This window comes from Nylanderia fulva, unplaced genomic scaffold (genome assembly GCF_048542155.1).
Source record: "Nylanderia fulva isolate GAGA-0341 unplaced genomic scaffold, ASM4854215v1 Scaffold1289, whole genome shotgun sequence".
Taxonomy (NCBI): Eukaryota; Metazoa; Arthropoda; class Insecta; order Hymenoptera; family Formicidae; genus Nylanderia; species Nylanderia fulva.
In genome coordinates this window covers 1,555-20,848 of record NW_028189506.1, presented here as the reverse complement: position 1 = coordinate 20,848, position 19,294 = coordinate 1,555, and the positions used below count along the sequence as shown (strand labels likewise).

Below are 19,294 nucleotides of genomic sequence, written 5' to 3'. Positions count from 1 at the left end.
TTAAAAGGGTTTATATAAACTAGCAGAAATTAAATTGCAATAACTTTTAAATGGGGTAGTGAATTAAAAGCCAAATATTAACAGTAGCTTTAATATCAAAGTAGGAAACAATCTATATAATTTTATAAATTTTTGTGTACCATTTTTAAATGTCTCCCATACATCCTTAATTAAAGTTTTTTATTTATAGGGGCATTTAAAACATATATTCACAACTTACTGATAACGAAGAGATGCTAGTATTAATGTCAATGTGTATTAATGCTTGGATTTTATGAAATCATCCGAATTTTTTAAATAGTTTGACAATCTTTACTCCATTGTTCAATGGCTATTTTCAATTAAATAGCAGCCAATTTGAACATTTCTTATAAGTTAAGTCTTTATTTATTTAATAATTGATAAGTACTTATTTAATAGGTATATATAATTTTTTTATTTTAACGTGAGGAAACGTCCTAAAATTTATTAAAGTATTTTGTAAACAATCTCTATACCGGAAAATTGTCATAATAATCGTATTATTCATTGTCCCTTTGACTTAAACCTTCGATAAACCCAACTTTGAATTTTAAAAATGTATTAAAAACTTTTCTCCGCCCGCAAATGCATAAAGAGTTTTTTATTGCGCAGTTTGATTTATAGTACCCAGGTATGCACTGTTTGAAAAGGTGAAAAAATTATACATCGACAGAAAGTTAAACTTGTGTCAGGAGAGATTGTCGGCCGGCGAACAAAAGATTTGACTGGCAAATTGATCAGAGCATGATTAGTATTTTTGAAAAGGTCAGCGATAAAATAATGTTTACGTGAAATTGTAAACGCGTTGTCGTGATAAACTTGTCGCGTGAATGAAAGACGTCAAGTATGTATTTGGCCCAAAACTGTGTTCCTTGGCAAACTTAATTTAGAAAAATCGATTATAAATAGACAGCTTAACTCTTTAAAGACTGTATACATTACTTATTAATAACATTTATTATTGACGAGTATGTAGAAACTTATTGATACGAACTTACTCGTAAACTTGATTCATTCAATGATATTTCTCTCTCTTTTGCAAGGCTGTACGTTCCGATAACCCGAATAACCGCGAATAAAACTCCACAGATATCGATTCCCATTAAAATTTTCCTAAATTTCGTCAGGATCGATCCGCATCTTGAATATGACATCTCTGAAATGGTTAAAATACTTTATGTATGTCAATTTTTTCACCGAATTAAATCAAACTGTACTCAAGAATGTTATTTAAATGATAATATAATATGTAAAGATATAATTTAATTGTACATATACTAATAAAATAATTTATTATAATCTCTTTAAATATTTCAATTTACATACCAAAAATGTGTAAATGACTTAAATTATAACAAAGAATTATTAATTTTGCCACCAAAAATAGTAAATTTTTTAAAAAAAATTTAAAAATTTTAATAAGTGCGCTGAAATGTTTTTTAAAAAAATTATTATAATCATCTACAGACTTCTCTGCAATTTGTGGAATAAAATCACTAAATTAATAAAAAATTTTTTGCAAGCAATAAAAAGTAGGTAAAAAGAAATAGACTGCTATTAAACCTAATTAGACAATGTCGATGAAGTCTTTTATGACTCAAGCCTTACATATGTCATTGGTTATTACATTTTAACAGCATTGTCGCAGTGTTTGAATTAAGAAAATCGCTTTACGTAATACTTAACTGAAACACGCGAGATCGTAGGACATGAACAGCGACATATAACATCTGATACTCTTCTAAGCTCTTTGTCGCATATGTTCGTTTAATTAAAAACAATTTAATTCTATCGAATTATTATACTCTAAAAATTTCTGTAATTGATATTTGATTTATTTTTAATTTATAAAATCGTAATAATTTATTAAATTATCTAAAAATATTTTTATCGTATTTAAAAAAGAATAAGAAAGAAAGATAAAAGCGAATAAATATTGCACATATATATATAAAATGTTCTAATAAGGTATAAATAGTCTTTTTTATTCTAAAATTAAAGAAGATAATTATATTTTCAAATTAATAAAAATTATAAATAATAAAAATACATCAATCCAATAGTAAATAAAATTTTATTTAATTTAATTCCAAGACTGGAAAATATGACTAATTTTTATCACTAAAATGTGAATAATTTCGTTGTAATTCCTGGAAATACAATTTCATAAAATCAAATTCCTTTTTCGCTTCTTCGTTCACACTTTCGCACAAATTCTGCGAGAAATTCGCGATAATACGAACTTGAAATGAACATTTACTCTTGGAAAAATACGTGAGACAAGAGAGATAATTCATTTCGTCTCAATTATTTAAGAAATCGCTATGGCAAAAAATGCGCGGTAGACACGCGCATGTATACAGAGTGTTTCTAAACATATGTTAAAATTTCAAGGGGTGATTTCTTGGGTCATTTTATGAAAATTATACCTCTAATGATTTTTTCGAAAATTGCTTCATTTCAAAGCTACAAAACCACAAAAATTTACAAAAAAATTAATAAAAAAATGATTAACAAAATTAATAAATTTACAATATTTTTTTATTTATAGTAACAACCAATAATAACAGAATGGATATGCTACACATTCCGGCATCATATCATATCGCCCTGTATTTCGAAATAAATTTCGAAAATCATTAAAGATATAAATTTTCATAAAATGACCCAAAAAATTACCCCTTGAATTTTTGACATGTGTTTAAGAAACACTCTGTATATATAGGGGCCGCAAATTAACGACGTTCCCTGTTCCCCTTCATCATTAAGACCGATTGGGCGACTAAAAAATATCGTATGAAAGCAACTAGTCTGTGTATGGTACGTATAACATCATGACAACGCGGTTATCACATGTGTACAACGAACGCGAATAATATGTGGTACGCAAGAGTATATATGTGACAGCGCCTACGCGCGTTGAGAGAGTAATATTCCTCCATTGCTCTTGATCACCGGAGCACAATGTGTAACAAAGAAAGAAGCGAGCACTAAAATATTTATTCATCCTATTTTAATTCGGTTATTTTGTAGCAAAATATTCAAGCGGATGCGGATTCGATACGTATCCTCTCGTTGCATATCATTATTGTGTAAATTAATTATTAAAAGTTAAAAAAAGAAATATAATATATATATATATATATATATATATATAATATGAGATGTATATATATATATAAAATATATATATATATATATATATATATTAATATTTCTCTCTATATCCTTTCCTGAGAAGTTATAATCCTCCAAAGAGGATTTTTTCAAATTTTAAACAAGTTTAAAAATGAAATTTGGTGGATAATTTTTACTAGTATATAAAAAAGATATTTATTAATATTTTCACTAGTAAAAAAGATATTTATTATATTTAAAAAATATTTATTTATATTTGTAGTTTTCACTAATAAAAAAATATTTAATAATATTTTTAAAAAAAGATATTTATTAATATTTTTTAAAAAAGATATTTATTAATCTTCACTACATATATCCCTCCTCTGACCAATTTTCTAAAGGAGGAAGTGAAAATTTATTATTTTCTTCTCGAAAAACTATTGAGTTTTCAAAAAAAATAAATAAATATGTTTCCAAATTTGTGAAGAGTACTATATATATATATATATATACATATTTATTTGGGGGATTCTATCCTTAAGGGGATGCTGATTAGGTCTGTTTATCGACAAGATATTTTATTTAACTCTTTTTTAGCTATACGAAATGAAAAATCTTCGTATAAGGGGAATGAAACTAACAACTTTTATTCAGTTTTCTATTAGACTTTTTAACGAAACCAGAATGTGTAAATGTGTCATCTAAAAGTATGAGTTAAAAAAGCTTGATTCCTTTAGAAACTTTTTTATTTTTTTTATCTTTTTATTTCTTTTATTTATTTATTTATTTATTTATTTATTATTTATTTTTGTAAACCAATAGTTTTCGAGAAGAAATAAATAATTTTCACCTCCTCCTTTAGAAAATTGTCAGAGAGAGGGTATATGTAGGAGTATTATGTTATATGAAAAACCCCCTTAATTTTTGACAAAAAATCATCTTTAAAATTTTTTGCATTTATTTAGAAAAAATATCCTGTATATATTTATATATTTTGTAAAATAATATATTAATTAAATTAAAAATTATAATATATTTAATTCAAATTTATAATATATTTAATATTATATTAATCGATATTAGTAATTAATGTTAATTATTAATTAATTTTACATATTTAAAAAGCGTATAACTTTCGTAATTTTTGTTTTAGTGCAGCCAGCATCGAGACGGTACCGCGATGGGAATTCTCTGCGAACCATTGTGCGCCGAAAAGGGGTACATTTCTGGCTGTGGGAAAATTCCATGCGGGCAAAGAGGCAGTTTTCTCCGCGCATTGGGAAGCGACTGGTCGTGTTCAAGGCTTCAAGGTGATTTTTTATTATATATACCGGATTTTTCCATAAAATTGGAAACACCTTATCTTTTACAGTTAAACAATGTATGGTAACGATCTGTGCAGATTTTTGGGAAAGAATAAATCATAAAATATTTAAATGACATTTTATTTATGACAGATCGCTGCCATGCGATTGTTTAACTGTAAAATGTAAAGTGTTTCCAAGCTTGTAAAGAGTAATGTATGCAATAAATAACAAATGTCCATTTATTTGACTGTTTTTTGTTATCACGATTTAAAAATATTTCAAATAATATACTGATAAAAAATCTCATTAAGTATATTTTTCTTGCATGTTTACGAATATTTAATTAAAGAATATTTTTTAGAGAATTTTTCTCTTAAATTAAAAGGATCCCCTTTGACAGATTGTACAGATTTTTTGTATGAATAAATCGTAAAATAAACGTAAAATATTTAAATGGCATTTTTATTAGGGACAGATCACTGCCATGCAATTGTTTAACTGTAAAATGTAAAATTTTTCCCAAATTTGTGAAGGGTTACTATTATATATATATATACATATTTTTTGGGGGATTCTATCCTTAAGGGGATGCTGATTAGGTCTGTTTTATCGACAAAGATTTTTTTTATTTAACTTTTTATTAGCAAAACGAAATGAGAAATCTTAACTAAAGTTAAAGTATTCATAATAACAAATGGGGTATTAAACAGAAGAAAGTTAAAATTACAGTTTTTTTTTTATTTAGATTAGGTTGACCCAATACAAAAAGAAACCCATAGAAAAATAATTTTTAGTTTATATGTTTTATATAATATGGTGTGTGTGTGTGTGTGGGGTGTGTGTGTGGGTGTGGGTGGGTGTGTGTGTGGGTGTGGGTGTGGTGTGGGTGTGTGTGGTGGGGTGTGTGTGGGGGGGTGGTGGGTGGGTGGGTGGGGGGTGGGGGGTGGGGGGTGTGGGGTGTGCGTGTGGCGTGTGCGGGGTGTGGTGGGTGTGTGTTTGTGTGTGTGTTATGTGTGCGCGCGTAAGGGAGCCCAAATTTTTTATTATGGATACTTTAATTCTAGTAAAGGATTTTTTATTCATTTCAGTTAATAAAGAGTTAAAAAAAAAATAAGGTAAATTTTATAGTACTAAAATTATTCCTTAGGGGGAAACAGGGATGTATGGAATTAAATCTCTTGTAGAGATTATTTCATTTTAAAATCTTGGCCGTGACCAAGTAAATTTGGTGCTTTGTGCACAGGTATTTAATTTAACAAAAAATTAGTTTCGTTGGGATAACACACTGTCATCCGCGATTTGGCTTTTATTGCCTGTTTATACATTATATTTATATTTATATTACAGAGCCTTTAAAACTCTTAATTTATATAATTTGTAACAGCTCTTTAGAAAATTTTAATCTACAAATAAAAAGGCAATAAGAGCTAATTAAGTTCTATACTAGAATTATATTGTGAAAAGATTTATAACATTAAATTATTAAATATTATACAGAAGTAAATTCGTACGTTTCGGTTGTCTTTTTCAACCTTCTTCAGCGCATCAATTAAAAATTAAAAGATTAGTAGAAATTAACAATAAATTATCATCACTGTCATTATAATAAAAATATACGGAGTCAATTAAGTATATGCTAACACCCGAGATCAACGCATTATAAAGCAAGAACATTTTTAGTATATATTCTATTCCTCACAACGTCATTATATGTAATCGTCGCGAAAAACCGATCTCTCGCTAATTGTTCTGTTAGGAGGTCGGTTGCAAATCTCAATAACAGCCATTGTTAATGTGTCTATAAAATCATAAGTATACAAAAAATTAACATTGAAAATAAGTAAATTAATAAAAATGGACTTACAGTTAAACGAGTAAGATGTTATATTGTGACGTGGAGGCTTCAGTGTTGATAGCTCGAGGGTAACAATAACGTATGATTTATAACTCTCAGAGAGACGACCGCACAAACTGAGAAAATAGTAGTGTTTATGTTTTTTAACTTTCAAATCTTTGGTAGTCTATGTATAATGTCGTCATAAATTACTGGCAAGCCATCAATATCTGTTTTAAATTGAGGACTGTTATTTTGCCTTTTATAAATATTATCTCTGAAATCAATCTTTTATTATATTGTGTGATTTCTTTATCAAGTATTTTTACATCGTCTCAACAAAATTCATGATTATGTTTTAATCCATGATCAGTGATTACCGATTTTTTTACCATTTTGTGTATATTAGATCGATGTTCAGATATTCTAGTAGATAATTTCTACTAGTCTGACCAACATACGATGCATTGCTCTTAATTTATTACACAATGGCTTAAAGCGTTTGTTTATCAAACATATTACATATATAGCAGAGAAAGTATAGATCGAAAGGATCTGAATAACTCGTTGGAAGAGCAGTCGCCCGGCAAGCGAAAGGTCTCGGGTTCGATTCCCGATTCTGCGACTTTCGGATCTATATTTTTCTTCGCATTTATTTCCTTAGGGGGGGGGGAAAAGAGGATGTATGGAATTAAATCTCTTGTAGAGATTATTCCATTTTAAAATCTGGCCGTGACCAAGTAAAATTTGGTGCCTGTGCACAGGTATTTAATTCTAACGAAAAAATTTAGTTTCGTGGGATAACACACTGTCATCCGCGATTTGGTCTTATTGCCTGTCTTATACATTATATTTATATTTATATTACAGAAACCTTGTTAAACTCTTAATTTTAATTAAAGTTAAACAATTATGTGCGAAACATTTTTTTGTAAAAGACATCTTTAATAGCACAACATATCGCAAAGATATTAAAAGGATATCCAGAGAACATTCGAACATTCTTTAGGATTTCTCTGAACGTCTTTGGGATATGTGTATAGGAAATAAGATTTTTAGAACATTTAAAATGACCCACTCTATATATTGTATAGCATAAGAAATTTCAATTACGAATGATTTTTCAATTCAGGACCAAAACATCCTCGGAGCAATTGAGTCTCTGTACTGGATGGACGCGAACTGGTTTGCGACACTTTCCATCCGAAGGACGACTGTCATCATCATGATCAAGGACTTGATTATCAATAAACTGAATATGAGCCTCGCGCGACATCAATTGGAGAGACTTGCCCGATTGCGAACACATCGGATAGAGACTGAAACGAAGAGAGCGTCAATTGGAGATGGAGAATCTCTGGCCGTTGCTGCAGGAGAACGAATATCTGATGATGATCCTGTACGAGGACAGAGACGTGTTTCCGCAAATGATCGGACGTGCGGCACCTTTTACGCGGTCGAGTACGTCAGACCGATTCGAGACACCCACGACGGTGTGCTGGCCCTCCGACTCGAAACCCGAATGGGCCAAAAGGCTAAAGCTCGCTGTGATGATTCTTAATTTGCTCGAGGAATTCGAAGCGGACTCCCCGAGCCGCTCTATCTCTGCGACGTGAAGATCAATCATTTTGGCTTCCCTCTAGGTGGGAAAAAAAATTAAAAATTTGGATTAGACGCGGTTTCCCGAAAATATCTTTGATGGTAATTGCGATGGTAAGAGCGCAAAAAAAAAACACGGGATGTGTTCTTGACTGCCGGTCGGTCTGCCCAAAAAAAAACGTGCGAATCGCCGGTTTCAATAATAACTTACAGGTAATCGATTCGTTAGGTTAAAAAAGTTGCCAATAAAAATGACAAAATTACTTTTGAGCTTTTTTTAAAGAGTTACAATCAAATAATCGAAAAATTTTTGAAGTAAAATTTATTTTATTTAAGTTGAAAACCTAACAAAAATTAATAATGAAAAAGACAATGGGGTAAAATTAAAAGGGTTTTGTTTAAAAAATGCGTCTTTAAATTTGAATGAAAAATAGTACGATTTAACAGAAAATTTCTCACTCGCGCCCTTATGGAAATTTATCATAGTAAGTAAAATTAATCATTTTTTCGAGTACTTAAATTTGGCGATATCAGAAATTTTTACAGAAATTAAATTTTTGAGTAATTTACAGAATGAATATAAAAAGAATTATTGAGTCTAATGATTTTTACAGTTTTAAAATTTTCCCTAAGGGCAGCACGACCTGTCTATTAAACCCCCAAATTTTTAAAAAAGGGTTTTTTTTTCCTTTTCAAACGAAATTTTTGTCATTTCTTTATTTCTTAATTTTTATAATGTATAAATTTTTGGATACGCCATTTTAAATTTTTTTTTAATTTATTATAAAATTTCGTCGAAAAAAGTTGAAAATAGGTATTGCAGTTTATTGGAGAAATCTTTCTGGGTTGGACGGGCTTTCAGGAACGAAATTTTCCGGTTACTATGTCAGAACATCCCCCAGCATTTTAGCGGTGTTATTAAACCAATGCCCCAAATCCTGATGGCGACACAAAGCATTTCCCGCGGGGGCAGCGACTGACGTTTAAAAAAAAACGATTTACAAATGTGACGGAGGAACAAGAATACCAGCGTTGGTGAAATAGGAAAAATTGAGAAAGACGATTTTTGGAGGGAAAAATCGCATCTTTCGGGCACAACAAAAAAAAAACCCCGCGAATTTACATTAATAGTACAAACATTTTTTTATCGAGTATTTTTTAATTTTTTTCGTACAGGGTGTCCCATAGAAAATTGTTGAAATAATCAGTGTCGTTTTTTAATGCACGCAGTTTGAGAAAACAAAAATTGTGTTGGAAAAAGGAGGCAAACTGCGTTTTTAATGCATTAAATAAAAGTTTGTATACCCGTTTATTTTATTGAAAAAAGTAATGAAAAGGTTTTAAAATACAAAAAACACACAAATGTGTTTTGAAAAAAAAAACGTTTTTGTAAAAATTTTAAAAATGGTGGCATTTCGAAAAATTTTATCATTAGTTTACATATGTTTTTTATTAGAAATTTTCCATTTTTTTTTCAAAAAAATATACAAACTTTTTTTAGATTTAAAAAATGTTTTCTCTTTTAAAACACAATTTTTTTTTTAAACGGTATGCTTTAAAAAAAATGACGTTGTTAGTTACCCAAAAAAGGGAAACAAGAAAACCGAAATTTTATCGAAATCCAGTAACGCCTGTTTTGTTTATTTTAGAAAAACACGATATTAAAAATCGGAAATTTTCTTTTCCACGCAAAAATAACAAAAGTCTAATAAAAGATAGTGATCCCAAAAAGTGAAGAAAATATAATTTTATATAGACACTACCCCAAAAGACTTTTAGAGAACACCCTGAGGAATTTAAATTTCTCTGGAATCCCCGATATCTTACGGTATTTTGCGCTATTAGAGAAAAATGTAGAAATTATAGTGCGTGATTTTGAACAAAAGCTACCCCAAAAATTAAAAAAGAGAAAATGCTTGGAAGTATATTTTTTCCCTTTCCCCCAAAAAAGAGTAGAGGAGAAATATATATATAGATTTTTTCTTTTTAATTTTAGCAACAGCGCGTCTATTTCCTATGTCTTAAATAATAAAAAAGTTTTATAATTAAGAGATTTTTCCCTTTATATTTGTAGGCATAAAATATTTTAAGATCACAACGGTGGTTTTGTCAACAATTGTGGATTTTTTAAAAACCGAAAAAAAGAAATCGATCAAATGAAAAGGAATCCCTTTAAATTAAAAAGTAAAGGCAATGGTTTCGGTATTTTATGTAGGGGACACGTATAAACAAATTTTTAATTATATAATTAATTATATTACTTTTCGTTATACATTTTATTATATAGGGAACGACGAACACAAAAAAAAAAAAGAAACAGGTCCCTGATGTGTTGTATACTTTAATTACACTTTTTTTTTAACTTTAAAGTTTATATGTATGTACAAAAAGATCGTCAAAGTCCCTTTAGAATTCGAAATAAAAAAAGGGACCCATAAAAAGTTTTATAACAATTTTTGCTTTTTCCCCCAATTTTTTATTGTCCTCTCCCATGCTCTTTGCCACTTTTTTGAATGAATTTTAAAGCGGGGGCACAAAAATTTTGAAAGCCAAAAGCAGATGCATAAAAAATTCGAGGGTTGAATTTTAGCATGTTCATAGACAATCAAGATTTTTTGTTACATTATGCGCTTATGCAAAAGTGTGGGGTTCCCCGCTTTAAAAATTTTAAAAAAAATTTCCCAAACATTGCACGCGTGTTTTGACATGCGCAATGCCCAAAGTGACATATTTAAAAATATTTGCGAATATATAAGGGTCGACAGGTCGGTCAGCCAACCTCAAATTGATGTTGGAGCCCTCGGCTGAAAAACGCGAAACTCCGATTAGTGTTGCCAAGCGAGAAACCAATTTCAGGTTTTAGTGTGGTGAGTCTGTACCGTAATACACCTTTGCATGCTCACGCGAACACCCCGTGAGAGAAAGGCCCCGATAATCAGTTTTCCTTGTTTCTCCCGTGCGGTTACGCGAGAGCCGCCGAAAAGGGCCCTTCCAGGGCAAAAGGCAAGCGTAGAAAGGGAAATAAGTCCCTACTTTTTGAAATTTTATATGCTTAGCACAATGTGCGTATATATATAATATATATATTATAATATATTATATATATATAACTAATATGAATATATTATATAAGGAAATTTTGTTTATTCTTGTTTTCTTTTTGATTATGATGCTTTTTGGTAAATTGCTCCAAATACTTTAAGTGAAAGCGTTGGTAATGAAAATAAATGCAGGATGTTCAGTATTATTTCACCAGTAAAATTAGAGTTAATATACAATTTAAATTTTTTAAATATATTAATATTAATATAATAATATATATTATTTTTAAGAAATTGTTTAAAAGATATTTTTCGGCGTTTTAAAAAATTTTTAATTATTAAAAATTTTTACCAACACTATATATAAGGGAAAAAAACGAAAAAAAATTTTAATAAAAATCTAAAACCCAGCTTGTGCAGTGTGAATTGATTATTATTGGAAATTTTTTTTACAAAAATTTTTTTGTTTTATTTTTTATAGTGTGTGTGGTTTGTAAAAAAATTTTTAAAAATTTTTTTAAATATAAAATTTTAAAAGTTTATCCCCCTACAAAAAAAAATATATTTATGTTTTTATTTCAATAAATAAAAAAAATTGATATTAATTTTTGAACTAAAGTTTTTCGTGATAAATTTTCTTGCATTGAGCCATAATTTTCTCGTGTTTTTCCGTCATGTTTTGTGCGGGGGGGGGTTTTCGCTTGTCATCTTCGGAAAAAAAAAGAAACGGGGGAAAGGGGGTTTTTCAAAAAAAAAAAAAAAATAAAAAAAAAAAAAAAAAAAAAAAAAAAAATTTTTTTAAAAAAAACCAATTTTTTTTAAGGGTTTTTCTAAGCAGCATCCCCGCACCCCCCCAAATAAGGGGTTTGAATTTCAATTTAATTTTAACCCCCTTTTTTTTTAACTTTTCTTTTTCCCCTTTTTCTTTTTTTTTTTTTTTTATTTTTCCTGGGGGGCTCCCCTTTTTCCCCTTTTCCCCCCCCCCCCCCCCAAAAAAAAAATTTTGAGAAAAAAAAAAAAAAAATTTTTTTTTAAAAATTTTTAAAAAAAAAATTTTTTAAATTTTTTTAAATACTATTTTTAATTCTTTAATTTTTTTTAAAAAACTTAAAGAAAAAATTTTTTAAAAAAATTTTTTTTTTTTTTAAAAGGGGGAATTTAATTTTTTAAATAAAAAATTAAAAAATATAAACAAAATTTTGGTAAAATTATTTCAAAAAAATAATTAATTCCCCCCAAAAGCACGGGAAAAAAAATTCCCAAGTTTTTAAAAATTATTTCTACAAAAATAAAAAAAAAAAGAAAAAAAAATTTTTTTAAAAAATTTTAAAAAAAATTTTAAAAAAAATTAACTAAAAAAAATATTATTGTATTAGAAAAAAAAAAAATTAAAACCCCCCCTAAAATATTTCAATATTAAAACAAAAAAAATCAAAAGGGGCCAACTAAAACGAGCAAAAAAAGTGAAAAAAGTAAAATTTAAATCAAAAATTAACCCGTTACGAAGTAAAAATTGTAAATTTCATCACCCCCCCATTTTTTATCAATAAAAAAAAATTAAATATTAAAAAAAAAAAGTTAGGTTAAAAAAAAACAAAATTTTAAAAAAATTAAAAAAATATAAATTGAAACGATTTTTTCGCTGTTGACCAAAAGTATGCAAGGCGATTGGTCTGAGAGCCAAGTTATGGACTTTTTGAGCAGTACGGTTAAATACGGAATTTAAATCAATGGTCAAGAAAATTAAAAATCTTTAAATTTTACATTATGTTTTAAAAAGTTTTTCCCCCGAATTTCAAGGTGTGTTGCGAAAGTCGAATACCAAATTCAAAAAGAGAGCGTGAGTATTTATTTTTTAAACCAATTTTTTAAATTATATAGCAAATTTTTTTAAGTATGAAAAAATAATAGTCAAAAAAATTGGTGTCGTTTTTTAAATTTAATTTCCCAATTTTTGTTTTTTAAGTGGATATTTCAGAATTAGTCTTTTTGGTAATTCTTTCCCATGACCCCAAATTTAATTTTGCCCCAGTAAAAAGTTGTTGTTCGTTTAGAAGTGTTTCCGTGATAACGAAGTTGCAGAGTCAAATTTTTAAATTTTAATTCGGTAATATCCGAAAGCATGCTAAAATGTCGCAAAAAATTGGATCTCAGCCCCAATGCCTTGTATTTTGGTCAACAGGAAAAATCGTTTCAATTTTAATTTTAATTTTTTAATAACTGTATTTTACATTAATTTATTTTAAATTTATTTTTATGTTTTGATAAAGACGTAGGCAGTCAAAAACTTTTTAAAATTTATATCGATTTGACGGAATTTTAAATTTTAAAATGTTTAACTTTAAAAAAAAAAAAAAAAAAAAAAAAAAAAAAAAAAAAAAAAAAAAAAAATTTACATTTATTTTTTGCTCTTTTATTTGGGGCCCTCTATAAGGATTTTTAATTTTGTTTAAATTTATACGGGGCCTTAAATTAATTAATTTTAATAAAGTGGCCTTATAATGCGTGTGTAATTACCCGTTTAAAACCTCGTTTTTAATTTAGTTTTTTTAAAACTTTTTTGGTCTAAAACGTTAAAAAATTTTAAATTGGGCAAAATTTTAATTATGCGAAATTAAGGCAATGTCAAATTTAAAATTTTTTGGGGAAGGTAAGAGATAGTTTTTTTCCCAACCATTTGCTTTAATTTCTGAACAATAAATTGTTTCTACACTAAAAATCAAAAAATAGGATGCGGGGTTTGTTGAAAATATCAAAAAAAATTTTTAAATAGGATATTTGATTTATAGAACTTTAAAATTTAATAAAAAACGGTCAAGGAAATTCCCAAAATTCTCCAAAATCTTTTACCATTTTTAATCTGGAGGAGTTTTTTAAATCACCTTGCAAACCCCTTTCTTTTTCAATCATAAATTAATCTCGTACATAAAAAAAAATTCCATGGTAGTAAATCGCATGAAAAAAAGTACTTAAAAAAAATTATCCTATCGAATAAAAACAACATCATCGACAAAATTTTGAAAAACGTTTTTGCCAAAAGTTTTGTTATGCTACCAAAAACCCCTTTACAACAAACTAACCAGAAATGGGTTTTTTAATTTAACTGATAAAAAAATTCCCCCCCAAAGTAAACCAACTATTAAATTGGGAGGTGAATTTAGTCTCCCAAATTTTAAATAAAAAAAAGTAGCTTACCGAATTCATCAAAGATATAGAAAAACAATTCTAAAGGGTCAGAAAAAACTTATTCGATTCGAATGCTGCCCCTTCCCCAATTTTTATTATTTTTAAACAATAAAGACAAAAAAAGGACATACAAAAAAAATTATTTACATATAAAGGGGCACAATTAAATTTGAATCAAAATCCTAAAATTTATTTTCTGGCAGATAAAGGAGCATTTAAACGCATAGAAAAAAAAAATTTTAATAAAAAAGTGAGGTCTCCTAGAGACGATTTACGTATACCTAGTTTAAAAAAAAATCCCTCAAAAAAAAATAGAAAAGGACCCTAATATTTGTTTAAAAAAATGGTTTTAAAAAAAATTTACAAAAAAAAAGAATTTTATTTATTTTCAAGCGACTCTCTTTTTCCCAAAGCTTTTGGCTCCCCCAAAACCACAAAGGGAAAAAATTTTTTTAATTAATGTTTCCTCAATAAAATACTTCTCTATATAATATTTTCTTTTTTTCATAAAATTTTAAAAAATAGCCTCCCAGGCGGACATTTTGTAAATAACAGTTTTTATATATGCAAAAATCTATAGGGAAAAAAAAAAAAGGGGTACGACCAATAGCTTTTATTTTGGGGTTTTTTTTCATTATTTTCTAATTTTTCCGTTTGATCTTGCATTAAACGGTATCAATAAAAGATGGGATTTTTTAGAGTCACACACAAAGATCCCCAAAAATGGGAAATTATAGGATGATAAAAAAAATATTAACTTCTCATTTTTCACTTTTAAAAAAAAAATTAAAACAATTTTGGGACTCTATGGGGTTCCCCACTTTTCGATCTTGCGATATTAGTCATGCAGGATTGGAAACATTTGAATGTAATTTAAATTGCGAAATGACTTCTTTTGTTTAGTAGACGAAATTATTTTTTGCACTTCGTGCATATTACATATGTTTGAACGAATTCAAAATTATAACGATAGACTACAATTTTCTTGGAAAAAAAGGGGGATAAACGTTTTAAAGTTTTTAGACATAAGATCAAAAGTAATAGATAAAAAATTTTTTAGATTTGGGTTTACAAAAAAGACATTCCAGGTGAATTTTATTTTTTTTTAAATCATCGATTTTCATAAAATAGGAACAATTTTATAATTGGTAGATAGAGCTTTTTTTCTTTACATCCGCAATTTTCCAAAAAAAAAAAAAAGAGAAAGCTATTAACATTTTTTATCCAATGGGGTTTTCCCCTTTTATTAATTTTCCCCGAAAAAAAAAACGCAGATTAAAAAACTCTCAAATAAGAAATTTAAAAAAGCCTAATTAAAAATAAACAGATTTCTAATAATACTAATACTAACATTAAAAATTTGTCCTACCATATATGAATCAAAATCTGAGAAAATGCTTCGCATAAAAGACCTGACCCTAGTGGTGGTATCGTTTATTAAAAAATTGAATGATTCATAAAAGTCAAAAGGCAAAAATAATTGCCCCACGAATTCTAACGTTTTCTATAAAGAATTGAAAAAGATTTTTGACGCCCATATGTGGAAGACCAAAAAAAACAGTTAGGAACGAGACTAAAAAACATAAAAAAAAAATAAATTTGACTTGCTAGACATTCGGTTACACGGAAAACATTTTAAACGAAAAAAAAATTTGACTGGGAAATATTAAAAAATTTTGGGTCATGAAAAGAAATTTCCCTAAAAGGGTAATATTGAAATGTCCACATAAAGAACAGAAAAAGGAATTTTTTAAAAACAGCACCGAATGGTTAGAAGTAGTTTTTTGAATACTTTAAAAAAATTTTCGAATCATTATTTAGAAAAAACATTGGAAAAATAAATACATACGCTCTCTATTTTGAATTTGGTATTTTAGGGGCTGCAACAACACTTTTTAAATCGGGGAAAAAAAAGGACTTTTTTAAAACGATAATGTAAATTGAAAGATTTTTTAATTTCTCTGACATTTATTTTAATTGCGTTTTATCCGTGCTGCTCAAATGTCGAAAATTTGGGATTTAAGACCAATCGCCCTTTCAATCTATTGGTCAAAAGCAAGAATGTTTCCCAATTTTTATTTTAATATTTAAATAAATTTTTTTTTTTAAAACTAAACTTTATATTTAATATTTAATTTTAGTATTGATAAAGCGTGTGCAGTCGAAAAAGTTTCCCAATTTAATCGATTTGTAACGGAAAGTTAAATTTTAAGATTTTAATATTAATAAAAAAAAATTTTAACTTCTTTTTTATTTGCTGTTTTGTTGGCCATATAATGATTGTTTAATTTTGTTTAATTTATACGAGCCTATCATTAATAATTTTTAATTCCAAAATTTTTTTAACCCTGAAAATAATTTTTGATCACTTCGTAAAAACTTAGGATTTTGATTAATTCAGCAAAATCCTAAAAAAAAATATAATAAAACCAAAAGGGTATAAAATACTATATATATAAATAAAATTGATAATTAATAAAAACAAAAAAAAAATATCTCTCTTTATAAATAATAACTAAAAAAAAAAAAATAAATTTATTTAAAAGATAAATTTGTGAAAATGATCGATTGCCCCCATTTTGAATAAACGAATTGCGACATCCCCATTAAAAAAAAAAAACCCAAAAAAAAAACAAAAAAAAAGGGAAAAATTTAAAAAATAAATATTAGTAATGTAAGGAAATACTAATCATTTATTATTAAAACAATCTAATTTAGGGGCATAAAAAAAATTATTAAAAATTTTTTAAATAAAATAATTTTTTTATTAAGAATTTTTGCATCATAAAAGATGAAAAAATCTTATAAATCCCACTTTTTAGGTTCTTAGAATTTGTACTATCTTAAAATTTTCGTCCATAAAAGTTAAAAAAAACCCCCAATAATTAATTAAAAAAAAATTAACAATCTTAAAATTTAAGCCATAAAAAATAATTTAAAATTTTTAAAATTATTTTCTGTATAATTTTTTTTTATAACTTTTAAAAATTTTAAATTAAACATTAAACGCCAAAATTTTATTTTTACATAATTTTTAAACAATTAAAATTACATTAAAAAAAAATATAATTGAAAAAAAAGTCCTTTGACAAAAATTTTTTTTTTTTTATATAGATAGAAACCCATCTGGCTTTCACCGATTGAATCAAATCATGAAAATTTTTAGTGAAAGACAAAATATTTTAAACTTTTAATTTTAATTTTTTTTTAAATTTAACATAAGGGCGCAAATTTTTTTAAAATAATCTTTCTAAAAAAAAATTTCGCGTTACCCAAGGGAATTAATTTTTTTAATTTAAAATAAAAAAAAAAAATTTTCTTAAAAATCCACCTTTAAAAAAACTTTTAAATGAAAATTACTTAAAAATTTAAAAATTTTTTTTAGAAATCCCCAATAAAAAAATCATAAAAAAAATCCAAAAATTTAAAAATTAATAAAAAGGGTTTTCCCCCCAAATTTTTTAAAAAATTTTACTTAAAATTTAAATTTTAAAAACAAAATTTAAAAGCTTTAATTTCATCTTCCTTATTTCCGTTTCATTTAAAAAAAAAATTTTTTTTGTACCTTTGCACGTCAATATCTGCGGCTATTTAAAATCCTGAGCGTTTTTTTTCAAAAACCCCCTGTTTTGTTAAAGTAAATTAAAATTTAAAAAAAAAAGGGGCCAACAAGGGAAAACAAAAAAAAAAATTCAAAATAATTTTTTAAAATATTTTTTAAAATAAAAGGAAATTTAACCAAATTCAAATTTAAAAACCAAGCCCAAAAATAAACCCGCCCAAAAGGTACTTTAAAAAATTTTTAAAAAAATTTTTTAAAGGGGCATACCAAAAAAAAAAAATTTTTTAAACCAACAACAAAAAATAACCTATTAATTTTTTTAATTAAATTTAAAAAATAATCACACACACAAACAATTAAATTTTAAAAATTTAAATTTAATTTTTTTTTTTTTTTAATAAATCATATTTTAAAAAATTTAAATTTTTTAATGTAAAAAAAATATTTTTTAAAAAAACTAAAAATTTTTTTTTTTTTTAAATACATTTTCCCAAATTTATTTTTTACGACTTTTTACAAATCTAAATTTAATAAAAAGGCGGGCAAGGGGCAAAAAAAAACAACTTTTTAAATTTTTAAAATTTACATTTAAAACCAAAAAAAAAAAATAATTTACAAAAAAAAATTTTTCAATAAACTCATTAATAAAATTTTACATTTTGATTGAATTTAAAAAAATTAAAAAATTTTTAAAAACTCTTTAATTTTAAATTTTTAACAAATTAAAAATTTTTATTTAAATTAATCCATTTTTGGATTATAAAAAACAACAAGTTTTTTAATATAAAAAAACCGCCAAATTTTTTATTTTAATGCTTTACATTTAATATTTAATTTAAATTTTTTTTTTTATTTTTAAAAATAGGGATCAATCCTATTCTTTTTAAAAAAAGAAAAAAATTTTCCAAAAAAAATTTTTTTTTAAAAAAAATAAATTTATATAAAAAATTAAAAAAAAAAAATTTTAATCCCTTTTTTAACTTTAAATTTAAAAATATTTTTTTTATCACAGTTACCCCAAGTGGCACCAATTATTAATAAAAAATAAAATTTTTATTTAATTTTTATTTTAAAAAAAAGAAAAAAACAAAAAAAAAAAAAAAAAAAAAAATTTAAATTTTTTTTTAATTTTTAAAAAAAAAAAAAACCCACCACAAAAAAAATTTTTAATTTTAAATTTTTTAAACATATTAATTAAAAAAAATTAATAAAATTTTAAATTTTAAAGGGGCAAAAAAAAAGAATTTTCCTACCACATTACTAATTTCTATTTACAATCATTATTTTTTTATTTTTTTTAAAAAAAATTTTATAAATGTAAAAATTTTACGAAATTATTTCAAATTTTTTTTTAAAAATAATAAATTTATTTTTTTAAATTTTTTTTTAAATTTAATAATAAAAATTTTAATAAAAAACGCACACGGAAAAGAAAAATTTTACATTTTCTCATCCCCTAAAAATAAAAATAATGGAAATTAAAATTTTTCATTAATTTTTACTGATTATGAGGTAGTTTTAAAACATGAAAATCAAAAGATGAATTTGTACATCGATTAGCTAATATGATCACAAGCAAAAAGTTTTGTAATATATTATTTTTAATAAAAATTTTAAAAAAATA

General features: G+C 26.0%; 1 pseudogene; it reads left to right on the top strand.

Moving 5' to 3' along the window:
- The first annotated feature begins 4,294 nt into the window (after positions 1 to 4,294).
- Positions 4,295 to 8,094, top strand: LOC146724491 (divergent protein kinase domain 1C-like; annotated as a pseudogene).
- The last annotated feature ends 11,200 nt before the right edge of the window (positions 8,095 to 19,294 follow it).